We start from the raw sequence: 15014 nt of genomic DNA on the forward strand, positions 1-15014 counted from the left end.
TGATTAATCAGTGGAAAAATAATCTACTTTGCCGGAAAAAAATCCTACTTGTCTGCGAAGGACAAACAGGACAAACAGGTCATGCTCACACAAACAAATTTCCAGTGTCAGAAGACAAAATTAACCTCTAGGATCAGCAACCATGCACAACATAGCTTTGAAAACAACACGTATATATTAACTAAAAGCAGTAACCATTAGCTCTGCAGTAAATCTTGGGAGGAGAATATCCATAACAACTTGAGGATAATGCTCCGCAAAGCTGTAAACATGCCACTTATTCCAAGATTGCCATTGCTCCCCCAATCAGTGACATTTTTAATCCCTCTCAGATAGGACAGCTGATTGCAAAAATGCAAAATTTATATAAAATATATACTACTCTTGCAGGAAATTTTAACCATCATCATAAATGTAGTGTATTAGAAGGCCACACAGGTACTCTCCATAGTGAAATGGATATCGTGAATATTTAAATTACTAAAAACAGCAGAAGAAAGACCTGAAAATTTTCTTCTTCTTCTGCTTGTCCCTCCCCGCGAATTTTCTTTCACTATTTTCATTTCACAAACACATCACAACGCTACAGGAAAACGTCTAGAAACCGTTCCTCTATCCGGTTATTATAGGAACTTTGATTAGGCTTTTTAAAAAGAGTTCCCTAATAATAAGTTCATGCAATAATAACAATTAATGAATAGGACCATGAGATAACTGTAATCCGCTGTATTCTCATATACTTGTCTACACGGTTTGGATAAAAATGATAAAAATATAATACTTTTGGTAAATGACGAAGGAGGGGCTAATTACCAATTTCTTTCCAAAAAAAAAAGTCAGAGCCAGAAACTGCCACATACATTTTGGGAAGAAAACGCATAGGGAATTTGTTATATTTAAGTTCATTACGGTAAAATAAAAATCACTTTATATACAGATTTAGAAAGCATTAAAAAATCCTCTAACCATTTCTTCTCTAAACGGAGTAAGCAGAGCTTCTTTAGAATTAATTAACTTTCTAAAGATGGTAGATATTCTTCTCCATTCTTCAGGAGATTCAGAGAGAGAGAGAAAGAGATGGATGGCAGATAAATTTCGAAACTTGGGGCCATAAATCCTTACAATCGTATATTGTCTACGAGTATAGCAGTGTGAGTTCAATGAAGAATTTTTCAGATCTGAGTTTCTTGGAGGGAAAAAAACCTATATTTGCCCATGCCAAAATCGAATACCTAGGGAATTAGCGAAAAAAAAAAAAAAGTGGGGGGGGGGAGGGAAGGCTATTGCAAGAGGAACTAAAATCTGACTAGTATCTTTAGTCAGTGATTAGATTTCAACGTATAACAGTCTTTCTTCAGACAGCCGATCATTATGAATGCAAACGCCTTTTCCATAGGACTGTACAACTACTAAAAGTTGGATTTTAGTCGCCAGCTAGAGAAATTTTTCTAGGCCTTTTTTCCCTGCTGGATATGAAATAAGGTTACTACACAAGTAGTGATCGCTACAAAAGCAGGAACTTTTCTCTCAAAAACTGAAGATTTTAATACAGCAGATGAAGAAAATCGATCATTGAACTCACACTATTGCAGACAATAATGTTATGGTGTTACAGATAAATGCCAGAATATGAAGTGGTTGTCCCTCTAGATACCAATGAAAATCATTTACACCTTTCTGTCCAGCTATCTGGAATAAACTGTAGCATATTCTTTCTACAGTCTTCAGAAATTAGTTAGGTCTAAATGGTCTAAGGAATATTTCACATTAGCAGATTTTTTAAAATAATATCTACATACTGAAAGACGTGTGGCCCTGTGAAAATGGAGTTTGCATCCATAGCGCTAGGCCGCCTGAAAAAAGACCATTCTAAGATCGATTCTAGAGAAAAACACTGCTCCACTTACGACTGGAGCAGTGTTTTTCAAAAACATTCAGTACTCACGTAATTTTAATATTTCATTCAAACATGAATAATTATAAAGTTATTTATTTTGTAACATTTCCGTTATAATAAAATAAACACGTGAAATATCTATTTTAATTATTAAATAGAGTTTTAGTTATATGCCAACACACAGTAAAAACAAAAATTATGAAATTTAAATTTTCAATAATGAAAAAGTTAAATGAGCTAATCGAAGTTTATTAGAGTTCGGACGGTGTGGCTCTCATTAACTTAATACAAACAGTTCAAACCACACTGCTAAAACGGGACCGTTTAACTAGGTGCACCCAAAATCGAGGTCACTTGATACATGCCAACAGACATATTTTGTATAAAACTTTCTTTAGATTTTTGAGTTATTGAAAAGTTATTTATAGACTAGACCTGCATTTATCTGTAACAATATGGTGAAAAAAATGAAAAGTAAAAAGAGGGTAATAAAAATTGAAAAAAAAGTTCTACATATCGCCCAAGATCTTTTGCATACCTCCAGGGGGTACACGTACTTTTGGCGAATGCTGATACTGAAAAAGGAAATTTTTAAAGCCTTTCTTCAACCTGGTTCTGGGATTGCTCAATCTTCTCTGGCACTGGAAATTGGCTTTTTTTTCTCCCAAAAACTCGGGTTTTCCATTTTGTAAACTGAAGAAAATTGATCATAGCGCCCAAACTATTTCAGACAATAATATACTCTGTTCGAATTAGGGAGAACGAGATGGCGACAGGTGTTTGTAATATTCTCCTCTCTAGATGCCATTTAATATTACTGATCGTTTAGACCAGGTATATCTGATTTGGTAAAGGTGGAGTTTGACTGAAGTTCAGTCACCAAAAGTTAGATAAAACTAAAACGGCCGCGACTACTCCCTTTGGGAAATACAAAGCATTAGTGGATTCATACAAGACGATTTTTTCATAATATTAATTTTCAAACTCTCTTGTATTGTATTTAAACCAAATACATGGTATTTTGCCAAGTATGACACTAAAGTCATGCTTGACGAAATGGCTTAGAAACATGATTTAAAATAGGCAAAGAAATGATCAGAAATAATCTGAAATCAAAAACATGCACATTATAAATATATAAAAAAAATCAGCTAACGCCTTTTATTCTCGTATAGGGATTAGGTGAGCCATGTCTAGCTTTTGGAGACTGAGTCGGCAGTTCAATATCCACTGGTACCCAATCAGGGACAGCTGGCCCAAGGCTATTACTAATTAAGTGGAACTCAGTGAAGAGAGACTGCTCAACAAGTATCGCCATCTCGCGGTCCCTAACTCTAACACAATATATTTAATGTCTGAAAATAGTTTGGGTTCTATAGTCGATTTTATTGAGTTTAAAGGACGAAAAATCCTGCTTACCCTTGCCAGAGATCGATTAACTCGGGAACCGGTCGAAACATTTCCCCTAGTCGTCGACTAGATTCGAAAGAAAGTCTTCCTTCGTGCGGTCAAGGGCTGTAGTGTGCAAACATCACATCCACTGAGCTACACAGGCTCCTACAGAATGATTAATTTAAAAACATGTTGTTTAGAAATTCGCTTTATTAGAAACTAATAAATTAAACATCATCAAATGTCTTTTATTCCTAAGATTAGCAAACGGAGCTCTTTCAATAATAACTTTTCGGAAGACCATTAGGCAACTTTTAGTAATAGCTGAGGCCCATGCTATCAGTGATTTTATAGGAAACAGGAAAGAGAATATGAAAGAAACCTGTGGCCTTCTCGTAGTCTTAAATCTTAACAGAGATATCTCATTTTCCGAAATAGTCCAAAAATAGTTGAGGGTTTAAAACTTCTTGTTTTGCAGGGAACAAAACCCTATTTTCCGTGCCAAATATCGACAGGTGAAAAATGACCTAGAAAAATTTCTCTAGCATGTCATACTAGAGAAAATTTTCTAGGCCATTTTTCTTAGTCCTCCCCCCTCTATTTATCTATTGGTTAGCGGTATGAAAGTAGAAAGTAAACCTAATTTATATAGGACTACACAGCCCTCCCTTATAATAAAAGAAAAAGAACAATTGAACAATAGAAATTCCATACAATTAAACCGTTATGATGCAATCTCATTGAAATAGCATCATACGGTTTAATTGTATGGAACTCATGAGCAAAACATAACGCCACTTACCTAGTAGCATGTTGTAGTTCCTTTGGCCGAGATAACCGTTGGCATTTGGGGGTCCACTAGACCAATAGATGTGTCATGCGTCTATTCTAGACCAACTAGACAGACTAACGAACAAGAGGTTAGCGAATGAGAGTAGCTGGCATCGACTGGCGGATGCAGTATTGCACATGTGGCAACAAATGTTCGATTGATTCAAACCAGGCGATTTAGGAAGCTTTAGGGTAGCATACGGAATACTTCGATATCCTCTTCGAACCATACTTGCACAATGCAAACCGTGTGACATGGGATGTTGTCTTTGATGGAAGAGTCCATCATGCGACAATGTAGGACAATAGGTTGTTCATTAAGGAGGAGGAGGAGAGGAATCCATTGTGTTTATTAGCACACTCTTTATAACAATACGGACACCACCGGCTTGTATTCGGCAAACCGTACAATCCGGTTGGCCACTTCTGAAATGATACCAACAACTGCTTTGGATCGGCGTATGCATTTTGAACTTGGAAAACATCTGAGAAGTGAGAGATTGCTCATTATTTTTATTTTCTCCAGAATAATTGATAACTCGAGTAAGTCTTTCCCTTTTTTTGAGGGGGGGAGCCCAAAACTAAAATTTCATGAACAAAGCCGCATCAAATGATTATGAGATATATGCACACATAATCATTTGATGCACTATGAAAAAAAGGATAAACCTTGCCAGTACCATCGACAGGGTGTAGCACAAAGGCAGCCAGCCTCACGGCGCGGCTTAATAAGGGCGCTTGTTCAGTAATATTGCGATAGGCGCCATCGCTACGCTAACAATTCCTGTTAGTGTAGTAAGTGTGAAAATACATTTTTCCAAGCTTAAACTGATTAAAAATTATTTGCGAACAGCAATGACCCAAGAAATATTGGTTGGTCTAGCAACTATATCGATAGATGCGGATAGCTTATAATTTAAACTTAGAAGAGCTTATAACAGTTTTATTGTGCGATATTACTGTACAGCAACATTAACTAATATTATTATGTAATAGTTTTTCATTAATGTTTCTCTTGTAATAAAAACAAAATAGCATTTGTAAATTTTCTTATAGTTTTGTTTTTCAATAATCCATCAGGGGGGATATTTAATTGTTTGCCTCAGGGCGCGATCTAATCTGGCGATGGCCTTGCCATTGCTCGACGTTCATATTTTATTCCAAAATTTGAATAATCAGAATAGTAATGATAATCTTTCAAAGCCTCTTATTTACTAAAGGGAAGCAGGCGAGGCCGTTTTAGCCTTAACTAACTTATAAGATATCAATGGCCAGTCACCCTCCATCCTTCACGGTGGCTAATAGCTGTCCTCAAACCATCACTGACGCGATTCAAAGGCATCCATGAAGAAAAGTACAGCAGACAATTGCCACATCGCTGATCACCAACTCTAATACTGCATTATTATCTGAGATAAAGTGAGGTCTATTTTCGTGTATTTTAAGGTTAAAAAAGTACTAATTTCAAGATAAAAAAGAACAAAACAAATAAAAAACGACACTTGTCCGTGTGCCACAGACAGAGTAGCTTGGCTACCGACTGGGAAAAAAAATGCCTAGTAAAAGGCTCTCTAATCGGAGACTAGAATAATCGGAGAATAGAATATAAGGTAGAACTAGAGCTTCTCCAAACTGCTGGAGAAGCGATCGTTCCATTCACCATTCTCTTTTAACGAAATATTTAACGCAAGTAATAGAGTTTCACATCATGTAGAGGGCGCATTGAGTAAAACGTCAGCTTGAAACTTTCAGCCAATAGCGAATTAGTGCGTTTCTAGTGTAAACAAGGTTCTATTTAGAGCCTTAAGTGTAAAGAATTAATCCCGCGGTGGTTGCGCACGTGTAGCAACTTTGATTTTTATTATTGTGTCTTCCCTTGTTGTAGCTAATTATTGGAACACAACTGGCGTATTGTAAGTAGTACTGGCAGTACCATAGGCTTCTGATAAATCATGCCATTTTGGTGTATATGATTAATACAGTTTTAAGTAATTTCAGTTTGTCTTAGTTCGAAGTTATGCGTATATTATGGAATATTGATATAGATTGGAGAGGTCATCGTTATGAAGAATAAGTCGTTTTTTGCTTAGATCGCCATGTTTATTGTTATTATATACACGCTGAAAATATTTTTTGATCGAAAACGGCGCTAAGTTTTCTAGTATTTCAGAAAAACCAAATAATTTATGCCTTTGTAGCGGAGTTGCAGAGTATGGTCATCAATTTTTGGAAGACAGTCGACAGAGCACTGCTTGAATATTACTGTAATAATTTTGATTTCATTATTGTATTTGTAAGTACTCTTTATTAGCATTCCTTAAGAAATGACGGGCAAGGATGCCCGTATTTTTTAAGCTTCTCTTCTTTGTACTAAGAAATAACGGGCAAGGATGCTCGTTATTTCTAAATTACTTTTAAATGTATGAAACTAAAAAAAAAAAAAAAAAAAAAAAAGTAGTTATCTAGAGGAGCAGTAAATCAAGTGGTATCCCACCCAGAGCTCAATGATATCCCTTATGTAAACAAAATCACGTGACTGAGTAGGCGGTACAAATGAACATCACCGAAAGTGGCGTCACTCGGCGAGTGAAGCGCTGTCACGCGTCGGATTGTGAACGAATGCTCCACCACTCTGAATAATAGAAATTAATCCGCGCCAAATTTGGAAAACATAGAACTTCAAAAAGGAAACAAGCCAAGTAATATTCAGAAAAGATGCCACATAAACACTACAAATCTCAATGAAACGACAAACTTTCTGTGACGCTTTTATTTCTTCATAACCTTACTCATATCCACGAACCTTTTGTTTAGTTTTGCTCAGAATATATTATTATTATTTGAGAGAGGACCTGAAAGTATTGTTAAAGGTAGCGAAAGAAAAGAGTGACAGAGTTAGAATGGTTAGTCTGTTGCCGCGGTATGACAGAGAGGAGTTTAGGAGGAGGGCCATAATTGCAAATGACATTATGCGTAGGTTATGCAGACGGTGTGGTGTGGAATTCGTGGACGTGTGGAATGAGTTTGAAGGGCGAAAGGACTTATACAAGATGGATGGCCTGCATTTGAATGGACTTGGTGTGCGGAGACTGGAAAGAGTGTTGCTGAATGAAGGGAAAATGGATGTGTAAAACCAGGGAAACTAGAACTACCAAGGGGGGGGGGATGGATATGCAGACATCAGTGAGACAGATGAGTGTAAGAATGTATATAATGTACCCGAGCCAGCACTAAGGACAAAAAATGGGAATGGGTCATTTAGAATAACGTATTAATATAGGGGTGGGACTAAGGGATCACTGCATTTCATGTATACTAATGCCAGGAGTATTAGGAACAAGAAGGAAGAATTTTTGGTCTTGATTGGCTCTTCCTGGCCACAGGTTATTGGCATTAGTGAAACATGGCTGACGGAAGAAGATATAGTAGGTGGGATAGAATGTGTAGGTTATAGTGTGTTTAGGAGGGACAGAGAGAATAAAATGGGGGGAGGGGTATTATTGATGATAGCTGATGAAACTGCAGCCAAGGTGAATTGAAGTTGTATTGCAGGATAGTGAAAGGAGCTCATTTGAGGCTATTTGGTGTGAGATTGAGACTGGCAGAATAAAATATACAGTTGGGTGCTGCTATAGACCAGGTGATGGAATAGATGGTGGAGATAGTATGCATAGGGAAATTGATGAAATGAGTGGAAGGAGGGTAATTATTATGGGGATTTCAACTATGGTAACATTGATTGGAAGGAGGAGAGGACACATGTGAGGAAGGAAAAGGATTTTATTCAATTATTAAGGGATAACCATCTGAGACAGCATGTAATTGAAAATACTAGGGGTGTGAGAGTGCTTGACCTGGTAATAGCATCTGAGAATTTGACTGTAATGAATATGACCATGTTGCCACCTATTGGTGAGAGTGATCATAAGGTCTTGACCTGGGAGGTGGCTAAAGGTGTGGAATTTTCGATTAAGACAGGGTATATGTGGAATTACCATGCTGGCAAGTATGACAAGCTTAGGAGATTGCTTGGATCAGTGCCATGGCATGTACAACTGCAAGGGCTGGACGTCGATAGAGCATGGGAAGTGGTCAAGGAGCATTTACAGGAGGTAATGGCTGATTGTATACCCAGGCTCCGAATAGTAAAACAAGTAGGGGTTAAATGGATGAATAACACCATTAAGCTTGAGCTGCAAAAAAAGAAACAACTGTGGAGGGAATTTAAAGAAAGGGATGACCTGCAGGCACACGAATCGTATAAAGTGCAGGCCAGAAAGGTAACGAGTGTGGTAAAAAAAAGCAAAAGCGGACTATGAAAGGAAACTAGCTTTGCAAGCAAAAGAGAATCCAAAACAGTTCTTTCAATATGCTGCAAACAAGAAAAAAACTGTACACGGTAAAATGATTTTAAGGAATGACGATGGTAAGGAGGTCACTGAATCAGTCGATATAGTGGAGTTACTGAGCGCGCACTTTGCAAAAGCATATCATCCAGGTGGTGACATTGAAAAAATGAAGGAACCATTAGTTTATACGGGAATAGTGATGAATGAAGTGAAGGCGACTAGTCTATTACAGAACCCTAATGTGAACACATTGTGGGATTGGATGGTATACCGGCACGGGTCTTGCGTGAAGCGGCTAAAGAATTATCAGTGCCCTTGACCATGTTGTTTAATCTGAGTCTCAGGTCTGGCTTAGTCCCGAAGGTGTGGAAAGAGGGGAAAATAGTTTCACTGCATAAAGGAGGATCCAAGACTACGGTTGCAAATTACCGACCGATCAGCATATCAGGAGTCGTTGTCAAGGTCTTAGAGAAAGTAGTCAAGGGAAAAATACAGGAATGGATTGATGAAAATGAGATACTGTACAGGGGACAGCATGGCTTTGTGAAGGGTAGATCATGCTTCAGTAACTTGCTCAAGTTTTATAATAAGGTGACGGCTGAACTGGATAAAGGAAATGGGTTTACAGTGATACTGCTGGACCTGGCAAAGGCGTTTGACAGGATACCACGTGGAATACTAATCCGTAAACTACAACATATGGGAATGGATATAGGGTTGGTGAGGTGGATAGGTGGTTGGTTGATGGAGAGATATTAAAGAGTAGTTTATTCAGTAGTAGAGTCCAAAAAAGACGGCCTGTGACTAGTGGTGTGCCGCAGGGTTCTGTTCTTGGACCACTGCTGTTTAATCTGTTCATTAACGATATAGGGAAGGATCTAAGTGGAACAATTCATTTGTTCGCTGATGATGCAAAGTTGGGTAGGGCAATAGTGAATGCAGAAGATGTCAAAGTCTTGCAGGATGACTTAGATAGATTGGAGTTCTGGGCTGAGGAGAATGGATGTCAGTTTAATGTGACAAAATGTAAGGTTATGCATTTTGGGGTGAAAAGATTAGCAGCAGTATACCACATTGGTGGAACTGTACTCCAAGAGATTGATGAGGCCAGGGACTTGGGAGTGTTGGTGGATAGGGAGATGAAGTTTAGGGGGCACACTGCAAAAGTAGCTAAATCAGCTCATCAACTCACTTGGTTGTTGAAAAATACCTTGACGAGCAGAGACAAGCAAGTTATTGTACCTCTGTACCGAGCCTTGATAAGACCTCATCTCGACTACTGTGCCCAGATTTGGTCACCTCGGTTCCTTCTTGATGGGGAGGAGGTGGAGAGGATCCAGAGGCGAGTGACTAAGATGATAACAGGTCTATGGAATGAACCATATGAGAACAGGTTGAAGATTTGTGGGTTGCAGAAACTAGTTGATAGGCAGAGGAGGGGAGATATGATCGAGACATTCAAATTGCTAAAGGGATTCTATAGGATTAATTCAGAGGATATTTTTGAGATCAGGACTGGTGGTGGGAGAACTAGAGGACACCTATGGAAGCTGGGCAAGAGTGTGGTTAGCAGGGGTGTTAGAGCTGGGTTCTTTACTTTTAGAGTGGTAAATGATTGGAATAAGCTGCCAGAGTCTGTTGTGGGTGCTATGACAGTTAGCGAGTTCAAGGCAAGGTATGATAGATACTGTGAGAATGTCGTATAGTTGTGTGGACATGATGTTTAGGGCCTCCCTTGATGAGTCTAAGGACTCCTGGAGTCGCCCGAAATAATAATAATAATTATTATTTAACACCTCAGAGAGTCCAAGGACTCATCGAGGGAGGGAACCTGCTCTACAACTCCGTCTCACCATTCATTCACCAACTGATCGCAACTACATCAAGGCCATCTACCACTAGTATTTCCACAGACTATAACAAATATCCATGCTAACGGCCAGATTCGAACCCGCAGCCTGGAAAGCTGATACGCTATCAACTAGGCCAGCTATATATATTTATATAATATATATATAAATAAACGGCATTTATATAATAAATGTTATAGATAGCATTTCTTTTATATCAGTTATTCACTAACTTCGTATAATTGTACGATATTATTTTTGTTGCAGAAAATTTAATTAAAAGTAATCTGTTAAAGGCACTGAATTTGGGTACAACAATTAAGAATAATTGTTGGCTGTGTTTCTGGTATAGTTTTTTTTCATCCTTTTTTTTTTTTTGTTTATGTTGAAGTGGTGATTTGTTCATTTCAGCAACTTTAAGTGATTAAAAATCCTGAAAATGAACCAGTAAAAAAAAAAAAAAAATAATATATATATATATATATATATATATATAGCAGAAATGTTGCCAACAAGTACCAAACACCTCTGATATCAAAAAGTCGCCACTTCAACATATATATATATATATATATATATATATATATATATATATATGAAAAGGAAATAACTAAAGAAGAATTAGAAATCAGCCTGAAAGAAACAAGAAACAGAAAATCATCTGGAGAAGATAAGCTAGGTTCAAAACTATATAAATATTCAAAAAATATTCAAGATTCAAAGAAAGACTCTTATTATTTTTAAATAAAATTTATTCAACTGGTATCTCCCCAATAGAATGGAAAAAAGCAATTGTGATTCCTATCTTTAAAAAAGATAATAGAGATGACCCTAAAAACTATAGAGGTATCAGTATACTAAATTCCTGTTACAAAATATATAGCAGAATCTTAAATAGCAAACTAATGAAATATTCTGAAAACTTTATCTTAGAAGTACGGAATGGATTTAGAAAAGGATGATCTTGTATTCACCCGGCCTTTTGCCTAAAATTAATAATAGAGAAAAGAAGAGAATGCAATTTAGAAACACATATTGCAATATTGCATTTATTGACTTTGAAAAAGCATTTGACAAAGTTAAGAAACATATTATTTAACATATTAAAAGAAAGACAAATACCAAATAATATCCTAAAAGCTATCACAAGTATATATGAAAATAATCAAATACAAATAAGATTAAATCACGAGCTATCATATACGAGAGAGATAAACCAAGGGGTCTGACAGGTGAGTCCCCTCTCAGCAACTGTTTTTAATATCTACTTAAATGAAATAATAATAAAATGGAATAAAAATTTACATCAAGGAATTAAACTTTCTCCTACAGTAAACTTAAACACTCTCCTCTTTGCCGACAACCAAATAATAATTACAAATTCTGAAAATAACTTACAGAAAGCTATTTTAGATCTAAATGAGATATCCAAAGATTATGGTGATAATATCAACAGAAAAATCAAAAACTATGGCCTTTAAAGGACAAGATCCAGCAAGAACTAAAATAGTAATAGATAACAAGATCTTAGAACAGGTGAATTCATTTAACTAGGATGTATGATCACATATGAAAATGAAAAAGATATAAACGTAAAAATTGCAAAATATTTAAAAATAACAGGTGTAATTAACTCTATATTTAAACCAAACCTAGTTCAAAAACAAACAATGAAGAAATTATGAAAGAATTAAACCAAGAACCAGTAATAGAAAAAATTAAAAAATATAAACATAAATGGATGTTTATCTTTATATTTTTTATGGAACACGTTTAAAGAATGAAAACAGAAAGATTACCATTAGCCTTAAAGTACAAGCCATTAGGAAAAAGAAAACCAGGAGACGTCCTCTTAAACAATTCAACGATGACTTCTAAGGCTGGTACAGGCCATGCTAGGCCTAAATCGTTGATACGCATGATGATGATGATGATATATATAGTAGAAATGTAGCCAACAAGTATCAAGTACCAAACACCTCCGCAGCTGATGGAGACTAATTTACACTCACCTGCTGTGCTCCACCTCAAAAACTGACCCATCCTTTCACCCAATGGCGCATAATTACAGGGTTGACACTGGGGAGTTCTTTTGTTTGGTTGAACAGCGGGAAGGAGTGATGACAAGAGGCTATCCCTGGAAGTTACGAAAGGAAACTGTGAGCAAGAGGGTAAGGAGTGGTTTCTTTGTGTGGAGGGTGATTGAGCCGTGGAATGCATTGCCTGATGGAGTGGTGGGAGCGAGAACAGTCAGTGAGTTTAAGGAGTGGTATGATAGACTTTGTGTTTCTCAGGGGGGGACCTCCCCTCGATGAGTCTTGACAGACTTTATGTCTTAGGAAGGACCTCCCTCGATGAGTCTTTTGACTCCTTGGAGGCCTGAATAATAATAATAAATAATAAATAATGGTTCCTGGTCTTTCACTTGGTGGCTTTCTGGTTACCATAATGATGTACTTCTGATGACATTTCAGTCATATGGCCCACCATATCATGTAGTGATTTCATTTACACAATGAGTATTGGAGAACAGGTCATCGTCTCATACTGTCATTAACAGACTGATATAGAAATTTGTTACTGGCATCAGTTATGTACTAACTTTGTGTGAACTTCATCTAATTGCCTACTACTACTACTACTCAACGTTGTTTATACAAATATAGCAAAATCGAGGTTCCTTGGAATCAGTCTGTAAATATTATACTACCTCCAAATCATTGAATAATTTATTCAGTGATTTTGGATTGGATGTCTATGGTTATCATCTTTTTTTTCAAGAATATTCAGATACTTTTTTTTCCAGTGAGTATTTTTTTTAATAATGTAATAATTCAATCAGTAATGCTAATTCATTTGTAGACTTACCAGTTGGTCAAGGGTTCAGCTACTTGCCCATAAAGTTTATGCTTTCTTTCTTTCTCTCTCATTGTAATTTTTCTATCAGAAATACTTTTATCATAAGGGCACCCCCTCATGGAGTCAGAAGACTCATTATAAGAAGGTTACTAACATCATCATTAAGAATAATTTGCACATTATCTGTCATATCTTGCTTTGAACTCATTCACCACTCTCCAAACAAAAAAATTAGTCCTCACTTACTTGATAACTATGATCTTACTCAGGGTTGGCATTACCATTTAGGCAAACTAGGCAACCGCCTAGGCCACAAGCCATGAAGGAGTGCAAAACTTCAAGCTATGCTTTATTCACACTTTACTAAAATATCTAAATTAAATAGTGATATATGATTTAGGTATCGATTCTTTTTCCTTATCCCTCACACATCACACTATTTTACTATTTAACTCTTGGTTCTTTTTTGTTCCTTACCTAAATGATTTGAACTTACTGCTATTTAAAATTCAGTTAAGATAAATATTTTAAAATGTTAACATTTTAAAATATTAAATTTCGGTATTTTATAACTTTTTTTTGTAAACGAATTATAACTGAGAATTTTCAAAATAATTCAAAATTTTTATATTTAAAATTTCATTTTAAAAAATATCCAACTTGTGAAATAATAGGCGCACTTGTAAACTTTGCCTAGGCCGCAAAATAACCTGGCACTGACAGTGATCTTACTTAAATTTCCAGGGTTGATCCTTAGTTTTCCCCATACTAGTCATGTATTGAAAAATCCCTCCATATCAATCTTATAAGCATCTTATATGTTATATCCTCCCTTATCTGCATATTACATATCAGACAGTTTTTGAATTTATCTCCTACCTTCTCTGTCAGCTTCTGTAACTCACAAATCTTTGATTTCTCCTTCACTATCTAGGTCTGCCTCTGAATCCATTCAACCTTTTTCATATCTCCAAAAACCCAGGTGCAGATCTCTGCACATTAGCCCAGATGGGGCCTTATTCAAGTCCTTATAAAGAGGTATAACTTGCTTATCTCTGCTTGTCAGAGTGTCCTTCAGTAACCAGATAATCTGCGTGAGCTGTTTTAGCCACTTTTGCAATATGCCTCTGAACTTAAACTCTTTATTCATCAACATTCCCAAATCTCTGACTTCATTAGTTTCCTGGAGTAGAATTCCATCGGTATGGTACAATGCTAGTAATCTTTTCATCCCAAAATGCATAACCTTATACTTTGCCACATTAAACTGAATCCATTCTTCTTTGCCATATTCTCAGTATATTTAAATCATCCTGAATAATTTCAACATCATTTTTGATGTTCTTTCTTGTTGCATTACTCAATTGTGCAATCATAGGCAGTGCTGTAACTGGGCACGTGCAACAGGCATAGGGCCCAGGATCAAGGGGGCCTGAAATGGGATATCAAAAATATGAAAATATAATACTGATTTTTTTTTTTTTTGATATCTTTTTTTTAAATTTTTAAATTTTTTTTAAATTTTGCCACCATGGGGCCAATTCCATAACGTTTCTGGTTAAAGTTAAAAATTAACCAATCTATTTCTATCGTTTTTTCCCCCCAAAAAAGCTCATGGAGACTAATGGGGCCATGGGACCAAAAATAAAATCTTGCACAGGACCTATGAAAAAACTAGTTATGGCACTGATCATAGGGAAAACTAAATATTTCCCTTGAAATCATTTCCCATATCATTAATTCACAAATTAATGATATAGGAAATAGGTACTTGCCACAGTCACTGGCCTTCTACTCACTTCTGCATAACCTAATGTCTGGTATATGCATCAGCCA

General features: G+C 36.4%; 1 protein-coding gene across 1 annotated transcript in view; it reads left to right on the plus strand.

Moving 5' to 3' along the window:
• Positions 1-5913: 5913 nt before the first annotated feature.
• Positions 5914-15014, plus strand: part of Shmt (serine hydroxymethyl transferase) — a 103058-nt gene continuing 93957 nt past the window's right edge. Inside the window, exon 1 of the mRNA XM_090397325.1 lies at positions 5914-6033. The gene's annotated coding sequence lies outside the window, so the exon portion shown is untranslated. The remainder of the gene's footprint in view (positions 6034-15014) is intronic.

This window comes from Typopeltis vanoorti, chromosome 9, assembly GCF_054136105.1.
Source record: "Typopeltis vanoorti isolate ZY-2024b chromosome 9, IOZ_Tvanoo_1.0, whole genome shotgun sequence".
In the NCBI taxonomy this organism is placed as follows: Eukaryota; Metazoa; Arthropoda; class Arachnida; order Uropygi; family Thelyphonidae; genus Typopeltis; species Typopeltis vanoorti.